This window comes from Pan troglodytes, chromosome 7 (assembly GCF_028858775.2).
Source record: "Pan troglodytes isolate AG18354 chromosome 7, NHGRI_mPanTro3-v2.0_pri, whole genome shotgun sequence".
Taxonomy (NCBI): domain Eukaryota; kingdom Metazoa; phylum Chordata; class Mammalia; order Primates; family Hominidae; genus Pan; species Pan troglodytes.
In genome coordinates, this window is record NC_072405.2 from 66,158,254 (window position 1) to 66,174,829 (window position 16,576).

At 39.4% G+C, this 16,576-nt stretch overlaps 1 long non-coding RNA gene across 1 annotated transcript in view; it reads left to right on the forward strand.

Annotated features, from left to right (window-relative positions):
- Positions 1 to 15,857, forward strand: part of LOC129135853 (uncharacterized) — a 50,674-nt gene extending 34,817 nt beyond the window's left edge. The window contains exons 2-3 of the long non-coding RNA XR_008536964.1: positions 13,265 to 13,320; positions 15,366 to 15,857. This is a non-coding gene — a long non-coding RNA (uncharacterized LOC129135853). The remainder of the gene's footprint in view (positions 1 to 13,264; positions 13,321 to 15,365) is intronic.
- The last annotated feature ends 719 nt before the right edge of the window (positions 15,858 to 16,576 follow it).

The window sequence follows — 16,576 nt, forward strand, 5'->3', positions numbered from 1 at the left end:
TGCTTCGAGTTGTCCCACCATTTTGGACCAAACCAATGTTCATTTCACATATGTTGATTGATGTCTCATGTCACCCTAAAATATATAAAAGCAAGCTGTGCTCTGACAACCTTGGGCACATGTCATCAAGACCTCCTGAGGTTGTGTCATGGGCATGCGTCCTCAACCTTGGCAAAATAAACTTTCTAAATTAACTGAGACCTGTCTCAAATCTTCAGGGTTCACATAGGAAAGAACAAGAATCTCTCACATATATGACATATATATGCCATATATAAGATTTATATGAGATAGATATATGGCATATGGGGATATATACCTTCTCTCCTTGGTTATTGAGAGAATTATTAACATCTCTAACACCACACTGTCACAATTTTCTGGCCATATCTGGAAAAAGTAGCATGTCAGCCTTAATAGCTTATGTACACCTCTGCTGCTCTGTTTGGCTTGATGGCAGTGCCTCTCCCTGCCCCAGAGAGCCTGAGTCTTTTCCAGACGATCTCTGCAGAGTAGACTGTGCGTTCTGTTGTGGTCTCCTGCTCTGATCTGTTTCCAGATATAAAGAAAGACACATCATTGTCCGTGGCCCTTGTTTACTTTGGCCTTTTGCATCTCTAGAAGCTGACTCTGAACAGATATTAACTGCACCTGCAGTTAATAAGAAACATCAGGCAAGGGTAATTACTATCCTATTTTGCTATTTTAAGTAAATGTGTTCTCATAAAATATAATCTGAATTGCTACTCAAATAATGTGTGTGTTGTATATTTTTATAAAAAGGTTAGAAATACTTAGAAATCTTTATATATATTATATTATATAATTATATTATATTGCATTTATATATTTATATCTGCAATATTATATATAAATATATATTTATATTTGCAATATTATATAATTATATATATAATTATATATATATATATATCTGCAATATAATGTTGAAAATTGTGCACCAAAGTTCACAAATCTTATAGTAGAAGATCTTATGGCCTGAATTACTCAGTTACTTGGTTTGACTTTTCATGTGTCACTATTCACTTGACTATGTGGCCATAAGTGAGGGGAGGACTTGGAAATTTTCTGCTTAGTTTCGTTATTGATGTTGATCAGTATGTGAATCAGAATCTATAAATCTTTGAATCTTGCTTTTTAATTACATATATTTGAGCAGTTTCTCTGTGCTCATTACTGTGCTAGCTTACCCACCTAACCGTGGAACAAAATCATAATACATATTTGCAAATGGTGGAATTCCTTTTTTTTTTTCTGAGATGGAGTTTCCTTCTTATTGTCTTGTTGCCCAGGCTGGAGTGCAATGGTGCAATCTTGGCTCACTGCAACCTCTGCCTCCCGGGTTCAAGTGATTCTCCTGCTTCAGCCTCCTAAGCAGCTAGAATTGCAGGCATGTGCCACCATGCCCAGCTTATTTTTTGTGTTTTTAGTAGAGATGGGGTTTCACCATGTTGGACGGGATGGTCTTGAACTCTTGACCTCAGGTGATCCACCCACCTCGGCCTCCCCAAATGCTGGGATTACAGATGTGAGCCACCTCACACCTCTTCTTAATGTTGCCTAAGGACATTTGCTAAAATGCCTCAAACTACAACACTGTTAAGTTTTCAGCATCTTCTCCATCTTCTATTTCCCCAACCCCAAACAAATAAATGACACCCACTGTCATTGACCCTCAGGGTCTTGAGAGGTAATGCCTGGTGCTGCTGGATCTGAACAAACTCTAAGTAGAGTGGAGGAAACAAAGGATTGGAATAGAAATTCAGCTTAAGTGGGTCATAGACCTTGTGTTCAGGCATTGGGAGTTGGCAGCAGCCCATGGCCTGGGGCTTAAGGGCCTGGATAAGAAGATGAAGCTCTTGAAAGGATTTAAGTAGCAGCCTGCAGAGGCAAATGTGATTTTCAGGCAGTAAAACAGTTGAAAATTCTTTTATTCCTGTCTTGCAGACATTAACTGGCAGCATAAGTATGGTAATATGTGCCGTAAATGGGTAAATATGTAAATGCTACAGCCCTCTTTGCATATTCATCTCTGATATGCACCAAAAGGAGCTGTCTGTCATAATCAGCCATGTCAGAACAATAAGGGAGGAAAGCAGATGAATTAAATGAGGTAATGCTGCTAAGGGTGTGTGTTGGGTTTATGTTTTATATAATGTTTTTATTATAACTCAATACAGTCAACTCTAAAATTCTGACAAATGTTAGAGAGACTAACAAAATCAGAATATAGGAATAAAAGTTAGGCGTGCCAAATAATTCAGACCTTCAAATGTTTTATTTTTTACTTACGAAGATCATTATGTCAAAAGTAATTTTATTTTTCCTTTGGTGGGTCTGGAGGCAAAGTAAGAATGATGATGGTAGTTATTGAGTGAATGTGGGGTGGAGCAGGGGAGGATGGTTGAGTTTCAGTCCTCAGGATAATTGGATCAATTTGCTGCCTGAATTTGCTTATATTGTATTGCACACATACGACTTTTCCTGTTCATTTTTATAACCTTTTTACTGGCAATAGATGTGGTCCTGTTGGCAAAATTGTCCTCAGCCTGCTTTGCTGGTCTTTTAAAATTAAGCCACCTAGTCACAGTGCATTCCTGTATAGATGCAGTTTGTAGATTCTGGTAAATATTTAAATATTTGTTGTTCTAGCTCCTTTGAGGTAGGTGAGCAGTGATAATTGAGTTCGACTAGAGCCAGCTGCAGCAAAACTAAGACTGATGGAGTTAGTCTTCAAGGCCTTTTCCTCCTCTGTTCTTCATTTCTTTGCTTCTCATCCTCTTTTCTAAGGCTAGCAGTCCCAGGAGACAGAGACCTTTTAGAACATCTCTTGAGCCCAGCAGATTGAGGCAACTGATCTAGTATTGCTTGCTTTGGAGAATTGTGTTATCTGACACTTATGTGACTCATGAAAACCTTAGCAGGAGAAATTAGAGACTCTGCCTAGTAGCTTAGTGTGCTTAGAGATTCATTACATAAAGCAGCTCACAACCTACCTCCCAGTTCAGGCAGAGTTTGAGGGCTAAGACTCAAAACATCTAAATTCCCTCCTAGCTCCAGCACTCACTAGCTGGGGCTGGTGCATCAGCCTCTCCCAGCTTACTTAATTATCTGTAAAATCTGCTGAATTATCTTAATTCACCTGGCCCTGCCTCACAGGGTTGCATAAGGGAAGAAAAAAGTGGAAAATGCTGAAAAAAAAAGTGTAAAGCATTTTAGAGTGTCATATTAAATATTTAGGTCTATCTCCAAATATAACAGATTTTTAAGATCCTTCTTGTAAGAATCCTGTAAAAAATGAGTTATATTGTCTCTGGACCCAAGAACGCATTTACTTTCTCTTTCCCAAACCACTAGAAAGAAATCTACAAATTGTATCAAGAGATTATATAAGCAGGTCAGAAGTTAAAGCCAGAATTGAAGTTTTGGTGAAGATCTAACTTTGAAAATTTTGGGTTATGAGTGTGAACGCTATCAATTCTGCCTTCTGCAATCACGTGCAGTGATAGGACAGTATTTCACTCTGGATAGAATTCCATGGCTCCCTAGTGGAAAGAGAGAGATCATTTAAATTACCAGTGGGATAAAGGATGTCTCATGTCTTATCCAGGAGAAATAAGGATGACCGGCCCAATCAGTTAAATAGTATTTGTCTCTACCTACAAATACTATTTGTACTTAAAATACTACCTATAAATAATATTTGTTTCTACATTGAATAGATAGTGACACTGAGTGGGGGAAGTTGGCTATGGAGTTAAAAACACCAAACCAAAATGACCTAAAATTTTACATCATCTGAATTTCAATAGGAAGTGTCGCAGTGTATTTACCAACAAGTCAGATTCTTTTCACTATTTAAATCACTACCTTGTTTAAAATTACATGCATAGATAGATATACGTTTTATTATTATTATTTTTTTGGAGACGGAGTCTTGCTCTGTCGCCCAGGCTGGAGTACAGTGGCGTGATCTCAGCTCACTACAAGCTCTGCCTCCTGGGTTCACGCCATTCTTCTGCCTCAGCCTCCCAAGTAGCTGGGACTACAGGTGGCCACCACCACGCCTGGCTAATTTTTTTGTGTGTTTTTTCATAGAGACGGGGTTTTACCGTGTTAGCCAGAATGGTCTCGATCTCCTGACCTTGTGATCCGCCTGCCTCAGACTCCCAAAGTGCTGGGATTACAGGGGTGAGCCACCGCACCTGGCCAGATACACAACTTACATATACAAAAACATCATTTGGTACCTATACTAGTACCGTAACAATCACCTTTAACTGGCAAGTCTCTGTGCTCTTTTTGCCTGAGAAAACTTTTAACAATCTATTCAATAAAATAAGGAGACGACAAATAATCCAATCACCTTACTTACTATTTCAGACAATGATATTTGCTGTGTCACTGGTTAAATATCAAGATGATGACTTTTTTTGCATGAATTAAATGAAGTAATGCTATTTCTCTGTCACAGAGATAAAGCTTGTTTAATCTTATTTCAAAGTTGAAGACTTATCCATCTAACACTTTTGTTAATATATAATGCAGTTTGATGAACTAGATTCACCAAAAACTCAAGATTTTTTGGATAACTATACACTTCCAATATTGAAAATCTTCAACTTTGATGCATACAAAAATCTAATATGACAGAGAAAATCCAATATGTTTTCTCTACTTTTTGGGTTTTCAGGATAGCAGGCAGGGAGGGGGTGTTCTGGTCTAAGAGAAAACTGTGCTCAGTCCCGGGAAGGAGGGCAGGCTGATGTACAGCAGAAATGGAAGCTGGCTCAAGGTGGCCAACCAGACCTGGTGCTTAGAGGGCTGGATGCAAAACTGTGCTGGGGAAATAAGACGGGGCCAGTGATGAATGTCCCTTACAAACCCAGCAGAAGAGTTTGACTCGATCTCCAAGAACATTTGGGAGAGCTCTGGTTTTGGCATCAAACACAACTGAGCACCCACCTCGGCACCCTGTGTTCCACCCAGGAGCCGTGAGACGGCTCAGTGACCTGCCCTGAGGTGCAGTTTCCTCAGGTATAGCCAAAAGCTCAGGGTTCCTGGGGAGGTTTAGCAAGGCAGGGAAGGTTATTATATACAGGCAGCTGGCACGGGGCTTACAATTTTAAAAAATCACTCTGGTGGTGCAAATTCAAAGCAGGCTTCCATCTAATCCTGCTCTGAGGACTGGACGAAGTTCTCAAATCAAGAGTGTTTTCATTGGGTGGAGATAATATCAATCTGCTATGCTGCAAAGTACCATCATTAGATCACGGCTAGGAATCAAGCAAATCAAGCTCATCCGGGCCTCTCTGGTATTTTGAATTACCCTCAAAATAAGACGTAGCACCTGCACTTGAGAAGCTCAGGGTCTAATAGGGATGATGGAAAATACACGGATGATTACAACATAAGAGTTTAACAGAGCGAGGAACAGAGGCCCCAGGGAGCAAGGATATCCCAGGGAGCAAGGAGAAGAGCGAGCTCACTCCTCGATGGGAAAATGAAGGAAAATGTTTTGTTTGAGCATTTACCAGGTGGGCACAGGGAACAACAGCATCTGCACGTGCCACACTCGGGTGATGGAGACGATTTGATTTGATCAAGCAGGATGTGCTGGAAGGACCAGAGGCTGAGGCGAGACTGCAGAGCTAGGCTGAGTGAATGAAGGGCTGGGTGAGGTCTGTGAACTACTGGGCTTGGATTTGTAGCCAGTGGGGAACCTGAGGAAACCTTTCAGGGGAAGAAGAACTCTGTGATATTGGATGATAATTAACACTGAAGAGGTGGGTGGATTCTATCCTTCTGATCTCCCAGACAACAGTTAGGTTTTTTGTTGTCGAAAATGCTAGGAGAGCCATATAATTATATAACACCTCCAGAAGCACATAAATATAGCTTTTTACAATTTTAAAAACATGTCATAGGAAAAAGCTTTATTGATATTTCTAAATTTTCCTTTCCTCCTCCTCCTGTCCCATCCAAAATAAAGTGTTTGGCTATAAATACAGACACTGTCATATGCTCTTTATTGTTATTTATGTCCTCGAAATTTCATTTTCTTATAATTAAATACAGGCTCATTTCAGTTCATTTTTATAGCAAACATAGAAGGTTGCAGTGAATCTGTGAATATAAACCATAAACCTAAATTATAATACAGATGTGCAAATAAGACTGCAGGTGATCCTACAACTAAAGATAGCCAATGGTTTGGAAGAGGCGGCTGTTGTGAAAACAGAGCATTTATTTAAAGCCCTCAGAAGCCAGTTTTATTCTCTGCTCATTGTCCATTTGGTTTGGAAGTAGCTTGGCAATGCCATAATTTTCACTTCTTTTGACAAATACTGCCTTTGCTTTGACACTGCCTCCTCACTCCCTCCTCACTTCACATTTTCCAGGCATTTCCTGCCAAGCCACATTTACCATTTTTTTTTTTTCATTTACAATTCTGGCCTGCCATCTCCTGGCTTTCCTTATAGTGAGTCTCTTTAAACACCATAACAGCTCTTCTGAACAACTTTCTCTTTGAACTGCATAAGAGTAACTCGGAGACTGGAGTTCTGGAAACCAAATGGTAGGCTGAATATAACTTATGTCCTCAATCAAACTGGCAGCTTGGTACCAACTGTTACTGATCTGGCTTGATATGAAATGTATGACATTTGGATCAGTCCTCAAAGTTCCCACCACCTATTTTTTCATCAATATATGTTTAGAAATTTCTACTGAAGACGAAAAATTTAGAAAAACATTGTTTTGTGACTTGCTTGAGCTACATAAAGATTTCCCAGGATCTAAATTGCTTCTGAGTGATGGTTGCTTTAGGGAGGTGAAGTAATGATAGCCTCAGCATTAAATTAGGAATCTGGAAAAAAGAAATGAAGGTGCCCTGATAAGCCTCTAATTTACTATAAAGAGTAGGAACTTGGGACCAAGGAGGACTATCGGTCATTGTCAATGATTGATTTATGATATTACTACTTTTAAAAATGATAAATGCCAGACTACGGATAGAATCTAGTAGGTGCTGAACTGTTCAGGATGTGTTCTAGTTGGAGTGCTTTTGGCTGAAGCTGCATGAGCTTTAGGAAAGCCAGCCCAGGTCAGGGTGTGTGCTCTGAAAGCAGCGGTCCCAGGGAGGCTCAGGGAAAATGCGGGGACTGTGTCGTGCATGGTTCTTGCAGCGCCGCCCTCTGGAGCCAGCGCCCTGGCCCTGCTGGGATGGCTGGGCCTGCCTTGGAGCAGAGAGGTCTGATGGAAAGTTACTGTCCCAGGACCTCCAGCAACAGAGACACCCAGTCCTGGTGGACCCTCCACACCAATTCCAGGGAAGGAGAAGAGGCTTCTGGCTTATTAAAGACTCTCCTAAGGATCAAATTGGGCATGAAACCAATAATTTTTTTTTTTTTTGGAGATAGTCTCACTCTATCCCCCAGGCTAGAATGCAGTGGCGCAATCTCGGCTCACTGCAACCTCCGTCTCCTAGGTTCAAGTGATTCTCCTGCCTCAGCCTCCCGAGTAGCTGGGATTACATGTGCCCACCACGACGGCAGGCTGATTTTTGTATTTTTAGTACAGACAGGGTTTCGCCATGTTGGCCAGGCTGGTCTCGAACTCCTGACCTCGGGTGATCTGCCCGCCTCGGCCTCCCAAAGTGTTGGGATTACAGGTGTGAGCCACTGCGGCTGGCAGAAACCAAAAATTTTAATTCCCAGAATAATCTCCTAGGAAAATACCAATGTGTGTTGAATATGAAGAAATAAAATCCAGTAGCACAAGCCTTACATCATTTTTTTTTTTCACTTGTGGTTGGTATATTGTTATGCAGACTGCTGCAAAATGAATCTTCAGTTGAGGTGAGATTTGGGCCCATGTCCTCTGCCACTTTATCTTGTGGGGGTTGTCCTGTAGATGCTGGCACCAGCTCTCCCAAGTGAAATCTCAGCACTTCTCCTCCCTGCTCTGTTACTTGGGCAACTTCCTTAATCTTTCTTTCCCTTGATTTCTTTATATGTAAAAGAAGAGTAACCAAAGAATCTCCTTTATAGGGATGTACGACAAGCAAGTTAATATATATGAAATACTTATTCCAGGCAGGTTGTGAGCGCTATAGAAAGATTTGCAATTATTGCGAGTATTAATAAATAGTAGTCAATGAAATCTTCCTGGAGGAGAAAGGGCCTATTCAGCGTGGCATGTGTGTTTCCTTGCTAGTTCTATCAGTCTTCCGTGCCTGCTATACCTTCTCTGCATCCCCAGCCCCCTCATTTCTGCTTCCTCCCTGCCAGTTTCAGCCTCAGAGGTAAATGCCCTCAGGGCTGGTAAAGATCCTCTCTGATGTCACAACGCACACACACACACACCACGTCTTAGTCAGCTCAGGCTGCTGTAATAAGATACCACGGACTACGAGTGGCTTAAAAGCAATTTTTTCCTCGCAGTTCTGAAGGCTGGGAAAACTAAGATAAAGGTGCCAGTCAATTCAGTTCCTAGGGAGGGCCCTCTTTCAGGTTTGCAGAGCTGTGTCCTCATGTGGCAGAGAGGTCATCTCTGTCATCTCTTCCTATAAGGGCATTAATCCCATGATGGGGGCTCTGTCCTCATGATCTAATCACCTCTCAAATGCTCTGTCTCCAAGCATCCTCACATTGGGGATTAGGGCTTCAACAAATGAATTTGGGGAGACACAAACATTCGCCCCATAGCCTACTCTCTTTCTCTTACACACACAGAACACATTTTTATTCTGCAACTTTCTTTTTCCCTAAACAATATAAACTGATATTTTACTGTTTTAATAGATATAGACCTGTCTCATTCTTTTCAAAGACTATGCAGCCTTCCTTAACATAACCAAAATTTATTTTTTGCCAGTCCCTCACTGACGAGCATTTTGATATATTCCTTAATTTTTATTTTTAAAATCATACATACAACAACCTTGTATGTATGATTCTACAGAGTAAATCTGTAGAATGAATTTCTGAAAGTGGAAAAATTGCCAAAGAGTAGGGATATTTATAATATTGACCTTTATAAATTGTCCTCCAAAAATTACCTTCTATGTTATTTAGAATACTATAAATCCCATACAAATATTGACTCAATCCCAAACAAATATTGATTCATTTAATTCTCAAACCATCATAGGATATACATACTATTATTACTCTCTCCAAACCAAGGCACAGAACTGGTTAGCTGGCTGTCCAAAGCCAAACAGCTGAAAATTGAAGACAGGAGGTTAAAATTTAAGCCGTTAGGAACGAGGGTCCCTGTTCCTCCCTCTCACACCACACATAGAGTTGCTGATTGAGGCCAAAGGCATCAGTCAGGCTTATCTGTGCCCATCTGTTTATTGGCCATCTACATAATTTTTTCCTGTGATCAATCTTTGCCCATTTTTCTGAGGGTTAGGTTTTCTCCCATTTATTTGTAAGAGATCTTTGTTAATAAAATTAGCCTTTGTCGTGTGTGACGTACTTGTTTTTCCTTGTTTTTTTTTTTTTAACTTTGTTTTCAATTTGTTTTCTCATAAATATTTTAAAATTTTTGTAGTCAAATTTGTCTAACTTTTTTATGGTTTCTAAGTTTCATGGAATGCTTAGAAATTATACTTATTGGTATTATATTTTAAAATATATTTACATCCTCTAAGATGGTTATGATTTTTAACAATATTTACATCTTTGTACCATTTGGAATTTATCTTGCTATGACGTATAAGTATTTCAACTTTAATTTATTCTAATTGAGTAGATAGTTGATCCATAGTTTACCTGCTCATTTGAAGTTTCAATATTATAATATAAGTTTCCATATGTTCTTGGCCTTCTTTCCAGCCTTGTTTTGGCCCCATACATTATATTTCTGCATCAGTTCTGAATTTCTTTAATTGTATAGCTTTGAATTGTCCCCCCATTATTTATTTGGGCTGATCTACTTTATTACTTTTGTTTTTCAAAATTCTCTGGCTATGCATGTTTAGTCTTTTGTTTGAGTTTACCTTTTAACAGTGTAATTTGGATCCCATAAAGTTAGTAAACTAAGGAAAATTGACAGATTTTCAAAGTCAGTCAAATTAGCCTTTGAGAGAGAAAGGAAAATGATTGGAAGAAAAGTCCAGTGTGACATTGTAGGATGATGACTTAATGAGAAGTGTGGGGTAAAATTAGGCCACCCAGCTGAGGGAGCATGACATAATAGTTAATGCTACTATGCCCATTGCAGATATTAAATAATTAGAAACATAAAATTTTAGAGCTGGGTGGCACAATAGATATAATCTAATCTAATTTGCTTATTTTACAAATGCAAAAACTGAGGCTTGGAGAGGTTAAGGCATGTGCAAGTTTACAGAGCTAATAAGTAATAAAATCAGGATTAAATACTGATTCTCAGTCCAGATAGAGGAGTCACCTGTGATCTGATCACAGAATCTTGAATATGAGAATAAGAAAAAAATTATTAACTTAGCTGCTGTTAACTGATAGACTGACATATACACTGGAGGTATGTGTAGATCAGGACACCCAGGAATGCTATGCACTATTGGGAAGATGTGAAGCCAGGCAATGCAGCAACATTGGTGGGAGAGGCACCGTAACGTGGGGAAGGCACAATAGTGTGGGCAACCATGCTAACACCGGGAGAGAACAGGACCGCTGGCCATCGGCTGGGAATCAGAAGAGTTGTGTGCATTTCCCTTGGAAATCAGACTTGGAAGATCTCAGCAGGAAATGTGTGTTTCCCTCAAGAGTGGATTAACCATTTTCAGTTTAAACTGGGTGAGAAAATAACAAGCTGTTGATGTGTAGAGTGATGCTTATCTCTGCTTTCAAACGTCACTCAGAAAGAAAATGTTGCAGGCCTTAAGTATGAGTTGTGCTTTTAATACATAAATTAAATGAGTTCTTTGACAAAAAATAAATAAAATTTATGTATTCTCAAAAATCCAAATTCAGTAAAGAAATGCAATATCCCCAATGATTGTGGCAGATGGATTAAAAAAACAAAATTTCCTAAAATGTGTATTTACCTTACAGTTGGTGCTAGTGTCTTGAAATGATCATTCAGTTCAAAAAAATTAATAAATATTCTTTTATAAACAAATTCTGTATGAAGTTCCCTCTTTAACCTCAGAGTAGACAATAGGATGTTATTCAGAGCATTCACTTTGAGTTTTGGCCAGCTCCTTGTAGTTCTTGTGAAGACTTTACGAAGACAGTTGTGATGCTAATACCCTCCCCAGGGCTCTACTCTAGACCCTTCTGAATATTCCATTTAGCCAATCATACCAGCCATCTCTGATATTCTTTATGCAGTTGAATTGGATGAGTTCCAAAAGAGATTTTAATAAAAGAAAATCATCAACCTTGAAAAAATTCTGCACTGGAAACTACTGCAATCCTGATCTTTTCCATACAGAGGAGTGGCTCTCATTCTTGTTTCCAGAAGTTATGGCAGGATCAGGAGCCCTGTCTTACTTGCTTATTAGTGTGAGCCAAAACATTCCACAGTTATCACTCAGATGAGCTGGTGCTGTTAGCAGCGGTGAATCTGAGCAGATCTGCACAACTTGATTCTTGCCTCCTTGAAGAAAAGAATTTGTCCAAGGGACATAAGGCAGAGTGAGAGACTGGGGCAGGTTTTAGAGCAGCAGCGAAAGTTTATTAAAAAGTTTTAGAGCAGGAACGAAAGGAAGTAAAGTACACTTGAAAGAGGGCCAAGTAGGTGATTTGAGAGATTCAAGTGCCCTGTTTGACCTTTGAGTTGGGCTTTCATACATTGGCATGCTTCTGGGGTTTTGTATCTCTCCTCCCTTGATTTTTCCTTGGGGTGGGCCATCCACATGAGCAGTGGCCTGCCAGCACTTGGGAGTGGTTGCATGCGTATTATGCATGTGTTGCATGTGTATTATGTTTACCGAAGTTGTGCACATGCTCACTTGAGGCATTTTTCCCTTGCCAGTTGAATGTTCCTAGAGAAAGCTCATAGAGCAGTTAAATTCCACCATTTTGCCTTTTAGTGTGCATGCCTGAGCCCACTTGTCCAACTCCTGAGATCTTATGGGGAAGCTGTTGATTACCACTGGCTCTAGGTGTTTTCTATCTATTGGGAGATGGCCTTTCCCTGGCAGCAGCTGTGACCAATTATTATTTTAGCGAGGCAGCTTAACAACCACTTGACCATCAGCTGATGGTGTCCTGACATTCCTAATGAGGGGGATGGGGGGCTCTCCTGCCCTGCTCACATCTGCAGAGATACCCACTATAACAGTGCCATTGCCAGAAAGGCACCATCAGACACAGCAACCTGGTTGCTGAAGAACTAGGATTAAAAAAAGGTAATTTTCTTGGGATCAATTTTTGGCCTGCCTGAATTCTGTTATTATAAATAAATACAATGTCAAAGCATGGTAACTTTCCTCCTCCTCAAACTTGGAAGTGTGGGATGTGTGTGGATAGTGTAGGGTAAGTTTAGCCCAGATACCATGGGAGGAAAAAGGAAGAAGGGATATGGGGAGAACACTAACTTCTTAATGAACATAAGTACATAAAATAATAAAGTTCAGGAAATCCAGGATTGTATATATACAAAATTGAATTATATATATATAGTGTATTATTATATATGTATGTGTATACACATATACACACTTATATTTGTGTATATACATGTACTATAGGCACATGTGTGTATATATAGTCAAACACACATATATATTTGAAAGACTTGGTAATTTTCAAAGTTTTTTACTCCTTACATTCGTAACATTTTACAGATGTATGGCGGGGGCAAGTTGAGGAAGAAAGGGTACTGTATTTGTGAAAATTGATAAATCATTCTACCATTAGCAACCCTTTTGCAAAATTTTTTTAAAAAAATGGTTTCCTAACAGCAGAATAAGTCAGATCTCTAAGACTAAAAGAAGGGAAACTTGGAAAGTGAAGAAGCAGGAAAGGAATCCGGACCAGCAGGGGTTCGTGCACACACCTGGGACTGGGAGACTTTGGTTAATGCTGACATCTGAGCTGGTTTCATTGCCCTTTTGCCATTGTGAGCCTGACTTGGTTCATGAAAATGAAAACCACAAAACATCCAAACATTAGACTTATTATTATGTCAAACTAAAATAACTTTAGTGTTTTATTTCTTGTTTTTGTTTTAAATCATTTTCGACCCCATATGGATTTTTCCTAAAATGCAACTTGTTGACTGTATTGCATTTCTTCCACAGAAGAGCTGCATTGCTCTCATTAAGCCAGAACAACCATAGGAGTCTGCCATTCCTAGGTGAGTTCATCAGGCGAAACAAGAATCCATGGGAAACGAGTGCTTTGTAGCAATGTTTTTGGTATGTGAGAGCCTCAGCCTGGTTAATATTTGTTCAGAACTTACACCTTCGTTAAATTAATTCAAGTTGGTATGAATTCAATATGTGGAATTAAAACCAGGTGGAAATTAGAAGACACTTGAGTCTCCTCTATAATCCCTTAAACTCTAATTTATTTCCTGAAACAATGTTAAGGGTTTTTCACATGCTTTTCTGATACTAAAGGAAGTTTCAGCTTATTAGGGAAAACATATAGGGGATCTGGAATGTGGCATTGGCCCCATAGACCTGCCTGTGTTGAGAGTCCAGCAGGGCTTTGACGACCTTCTTGCCTCTTGAGGTGTCACCACTTTCAACATGACAGATGCTGTCTTTAGAGCAGGTGTACTGCCACAAGTTGCTTGGCAAACATTGTTCCCTTGTGGCAAGTTCTTATATATGAGGTAATATTACATACATATATATGTGTGTATATATATGTTTCTTTCTTATGAAATCTCAGAGTAAAATAAAAAAGATTCTTTGGACTTAATTCAGTTAGCATTCTAAAATAATTATATTACAAGATATCATCTCATTTTGGGGCATTTCTATGTAACCTCAGAAAATAAATAAAAATCTGCAGCAAAAATGTGTCATACCAGAAATACAACCTGAGGGAAAATGGCACTTATAGAAAAATGGCATTTATAGAATGCCCACTGAGTTTCAAGGCATTTCTACACACTATACTATCTATTCTCTACCTGCGCCTGTGAGGTCAGTCTATTATTCCCATTTTTCAGATGAGAAAATTAAGGCTCAGAAGAATAAACTTGCTTGCTCAACTCCACCCTATGGCTCAGTGGCAGACCTGTGATTTGAACTCACACCTGACTCATTCCAAAGCCTATGTTCTCTGTTTTCTTTAAGCATATTTCATTATCAAGTATGCAAATTTTGAACATTCACATCTCCAACACCTATCTTTTCTCCGATGTGACTAGCATAGATTTGCTCTCACTGAAATGTTACAGAGAAGGGGTGGTTTCCCCTATTAAATTAAAGATCTTTAGTTTCCTGACACCTAGAGAAGTTCAAAGGTTTCTAAGTTCAGAGCCATTACTAATAAGGGCATCTTTGGATTAAATGAGTGAAAGGTTTTCATAGAGAAATCATATTAAAAAGTTCTTTATTTCCCAATGCCTTAGTATACGGGAGTTTAATATTGGAACAGTCTCTCATTAGTCATAGTCTCTGCCCCAGGACCATTACTGGGGTGGGCAAAGGGTAGATGGGGGACAGGTACAGACCATCAGGAAGAAGCCATAAAGGGTTTTCTGTTTTGTTTTGTCTTGCTATGGAGTGAAATTTATTTTTGTTTTCCTTAGGAAGGGTTCAGTTCTACCCTCAAGTTCAGCACCTTACACTCTGTGAGTTTCACAGAGAAGATACCAGATTAAATAGAAAAATCACCCAATCTTTAGAGATGAAAAGTAGAATAGTGGTTGCCAGAAACTTGGGATGAAGAGGTAATGGAGGGGTAGGGGGTAAGAGGTAGAGAGAGTCAGTTTGGGAAGATGACCAGTTCTGGAGCTGGAGGGTGGAGATGGCTGTACACGATGTGAATGTACTTACTGACTGAACTATGTACTTAAAAATGGTTAAGATGGTAAATTTTATCTCATGTATTTTGCCACAATTAAAAATAAATAAATAAAAATCACATATCCTGATCCCCATTGGCTGCAAACTTTGAATGTACCTGATTCTGAAATCTAAAACCTATCTGCGATCATGTGAGGCATGTGGCTACTACACCCATCTACTTCCTAAATGGACACGCTGCAGTGCTCTGTGGAAGAGAACTAGATCTCAGTGAAGATTTTCTGCCAGTTCATTGCTGATCTTTTTCCTCGAACAACTGTGAATATTCCCCGTATTATCTATAATACTCTGAAATTATATCTGGCATTCACAAATATTATCTTTTTGTTTTGTTTTGTTTTGTGATTCCACGCAGCAGCATGGTATATCAGAAAGGACTCTGGAAGGGGAGTGTAGTCTGAACTCAGGGGCTTTCGCACCATTCACCTTGGGCATGACTCACACCTATCCAGGCCTCTGTAGTAACCTGGATCTGCTTATCCTTGAGCACAACCTGAACCTCTCCCACGTGAGGACCTCTCAGAGAGACCATGCCACAGAGTGATTCCAACATAAACTCCGGAGCCAGCCCAACCGGGTCTCAATCTCCGCTCCAGCAGCTATAAGCTGTAGGATCTTGGAGAAATTACATATCATCTCTGTGCTTCATTTTGCTCATCTGTAAATAGGCTAGTAGTAATAGCAGCTGCCTTAGAAGTCTGTTAGGAGCTTTAAATGAGTTAACATTTGTTATCTTTGGAGAAGTGCCTGGCACACAGTAAGTGCTCCCTGAATGTTTGTTAATAAATAACTTCCATGTCCCTCCAATGCTTCTCACTCTCCTTTTTCTCTTCTTTCTTCCTCTGTGCTATGTGCCACGTGTTCCTTCTCAGGAATTTTCTTTTGCAATCAATAAATTATTTAAAATCAAAACCATAAAAGTCATTCACTAATTTTCCTATTTTATCATTTTCATTGCCCACTTGGTCTACCAGTTCTGACTCCTAATGCAACCTATCTATTTTGTTTTTTCAGCATAGCTTTAGCTCCAGTTCACATCCTCCTCAGGGCTCATCAGTTCATTTCAAAACCTGCTCTGGTCCCCTCCTTCTTCAACCCATCCTCGTAATTGCCACAATAACTACATTTCTTAAATAGTAATGTTTACTGTTTTATTTTACTAACATGACATGGTACACCATGCTATGGACTTTGAATTTTTTTTTAAATGCAATGGAAATTCACGAAATGATTTTAACAAAGAGTGACATGATTTAATGTATGTTTAAAAAATGCACTTTGGGTGATGTGTGAACAGAACTGTGGGGGCCAAGAAGAAACACAGGCCATCACAAAACTGTGACCAAATAAAAGATGGAGGCAGTGCAGATGGAGGGAAGAAGACAGCTTAGAAATAGAGCTTGAAAGTCACAAAATAAAGCAGGGACAAAGCAGTACCAATAAATGTTTTGTGATTGGTTGAGTAAAGAAGGCATTTGATTAACTTGCAAAATCTTATGCAAACACACTTTGTCATTCCCTGACTGGTTCACAGAAAATGTCAGTTGGAATAGTAAATATTCGTATCCA